The sequence below is a fragment of the Mesitornis unicolor genome, unplaced genomic scaffold (assembly GCF_000695765.1).
Source record: "Mesitornis unicolor isolate BGI_N332 unplaced genomic scaffold, ASM69576v1 scaffold2332, whole genome shotgun sequence".
NCBI classification, from domain to species: Eukaryota; Metazoa; Chordata; class Aves; order Mesitornithiformes; family Mesitornithidae; genus Mesitornis; species Mesitornis unicolor.
Genome location: NW_010169754.1, coordinates 99,860 through 102,878, shown reverse-complemented (window position 1 = coordinate 102,878; position 3,019 = coordinate 99,860). Strand labels below are relative to the sequence as shown.

At 38.8% G+C, this 3,019-nt stretch overlaps 1 non-coding gene across 1 annotated transcript; it reads right to left on the bottom strand.

The window, feature by feature from the left end:
- Window positions 1-1,227: 1,227 nt before the first annotated feature.
- On the bottom strand, window positions 1,228-1,300 carry TRNAV-CAC. The gene has a single exon. It is a non-coding gene; the product is annotated as a tRNA-Val (tRNA).
- Window positions 1,301-3,019: the final 1,719 nt, after the last annotated feature.

The following is a 3,019-nucleotide window of genomic DNA, read 5'->3' as shown; positions in this document are numbered from 1 at the left end:
CTTTCCCTCCCACTGCTTGTGCTGGAGGTGCCGACTTTATGGTCGCCCTGGCTCCGTTGTTTGTGCAGCTGCTGAGGGGCAGAAACCTCCAGCATGGCAGCAGCAGTGATCATCCTTTGCTGTTTTTTTCTTAAATCAATTACCATGTGTGCCTACAAGGCAAAATTAACAGCTCCAGCTGCCAGTGAATGCAAGCTGGAGAAAGCAATGAAAACATTAAACTTTTAAGACCTAAGCCTGAAACAGAGAACTGAAGTCAGACTTAAGAGATCTCTGCGTCCCAAAGGACATGGTATTGATCTGGGTCTCCTTTCTGTGTCTTTGCTCCTTGTTTATTTGTAGGCCTTCTCACAGTCAGAAAATAAGAGTGACCTTGTAGGAAAGGACGTGGCTGGAGCATAGAGAAGCACTTTGGGAGAGGTAGAGGTTTTAGAGAGCTGAATAGTAGCATTTGTCAAGGAACTGTCCAGGGAACATCTCATTAATTGAAATAAATTGAAGTAAAGTGCACACTCTTGGTGGTATATCTGTATAGCTAAATCATAGTAAGCTACTCCTACATAATTACTTTATAAGTTTTGCTGGGGGATTTAGTAGAAATGGACTAGATGATCTTTAAAGGTCCTTTCCAAACCAATACATTCTATACTTTCTATGAAATGTGTCTAAAAGGGAGTCATTAACTATGAATGAAAAGCAAACAACTCCACCATCAAGCTCTTTCCACTTTGAGATAAGCCAATCCAACAGGGAAAATCTTACAATTTCTACGTCATATTTTTGCATTCCATTTCCTATAACTACCAATCAGATTAATTTCCTCAAATTCAAACTTAGCAGAAAGCCAGCTTTGTTTCCAGTTGGATCAGTCCCCTAGTCCAGGTAATTGACCATGCTTAGGAGCAAAGCAAGAACAAGTGCTAGGTTTTCTGCTGTGAAGGGGAGTTGGTTTCTTTTTCGCAACTACTAATTGACACTGTTAATTAAACTGCACCCTCATGGTGTGAAATCATGGCAGATTAGGTCAACTTAAATGTGGGCTGTTCTCCATAGAACTGTTCACTACACTATGAACTGGAGGAGGACCAGTTCTCATGTGTGGGAGATGATGGAGACAGGTTGCAAAGGGAGAGGCTGGCAAATGGATAGGCAATAGCTCAGAGTAATAGAATCATTTAGGATTTAAAAAAAACCCTTAATATTATTGAGTCTAACCACTAAACATGATGTTTTCACCTGGTTTTGAACCAGGGACCTTTTGCATGTGAGACAAATGTGATAACCACTACACTACAGAAACTCCAGTTAAAAGGGTTAAATTGCAGTGGAAACAATTACCCAGATTGCTTCTGGGTAATCTGAGAGTTTTGCTCTGATTTAGAGACATGCATGATAGGAAATTATCACCAAGATGCAGAAGAGCTTTATTCTGAGATGTTTGCTTTATTTTGTTTTTTTTTGTCTCCAGCTCTGAGGTTTTGGGCAGGAAGCTTTCTCTCTGAGGATACCTCTGTGTGGAAAAAAATATTAAAAAGACCAAGTTTGCTTTCATCATTAGAAATATTATTAGAACTTAAACAAAATCTGAAATTCCAAATGCAGTTAGTGGTGTTATTCCCATTTTTCTCATTGTTTTAAAAACCACAGTCCAAATGTTAACAAAGTAAGCTGCAGTTTGTTTAGCCTCCACTTCCCAAACCTGTCATTGAGTCCTAGAGTTCCTCTAACCTTCTCTTTCTCTCTCCTAAATGAATTAACACCTGGATTAGTTATCTCAGGTCCTGGAGATGGTGTGACTGCACTGCAGAGGACAAACTGTTCTCACTGGTCACGTAACATGCACCTTGTTGCAGTCTGCTATTAATAATTGTCATTAATTGTACTCCTTTTTATTTATCTTTCAAAGAGTTTTGGGAGAAAGGGAAAAGGAGATGGCAGAGAGTGTCCATAGGTACAGCTAAAAAAACTGTCTGAAACTGCTTAGGAGGAGAAGCTTGGTGGACTTTGCACCTGGCTTCCCTGAGCCCTTGATTCATTTCATTAGAAGGAAACAGAGAGAAAGGGGCTTTTCCAGTTCAATGGCTGCTTTGGACAAGATAAACATGACTTTTTGCTCTCAATTTAGTTCAAAAACATAGAAAAGAGAAAGAAGGGCCTAAGAGTTACCATGCAAAAAAGAAGAGATAACAGATGACTCCCCTGTCACCAGGGCAAGTACAAGACGGAAGGAAAAAAAAACCTCAAAATAACCAGCAGAAGTTATCCCTATACACTTGTCCCTCAGCAATATAATCCCATTGTAGCACATATCTTTTTTTCTTTTTTTTTCTTTTCAGCTTTCAATACCCATGAAATTAAGGATCCAAGTAGACCTTTTATAAAATAAGCTCATCTGAAAGTGGTTATTAGTGCACAAGCAGTTGGCGAGTTCAAAAGTTCTAGTAGACTGCTTTCATTGCCTCATTAGTGAAGTTGTAATTAAACGAAGCAGTGGGTACCTTTAGCACAATGGTAGTACATTCCCCTGGAGCACAGAGCATTTGGCTAAAGCTGTGGTTTAGACCAAGACCTTCCAACATACCCCTTTCTTTGTAATTACTATATCCCAATAGGCAGTCACTGCAAATCTAACCTCTCTTTCCTACACTGATATTGAATCACTGGTTTATATAAGCCAAAAATCCCCTGAGTTTGTATACTTGAGTTAAAGAAAGAGTTCGATTACTTAGCTTATCTTTGCTATCTCTGATGCTGAAGGAAATTACCAGGTAGACAGCTTCTCATCATAGGTATATATTTTTATATATATATTTAAGGGTATATAATATCTGCTTCACTTAATTATTCATGATTCAGTAAAGTGAAGTCAGCTAAAGAAGAGTTTCTGCTTTGTAGCACTGCACCAGATGGTACACATGGTATAGGTAAGTGATACCATAAGAACAAACATTCCATTCATTAAACTCTACCCATATTTTGGGGTCTTCGAGAAAGGCAGAACCTAATTCATTTAGATTAC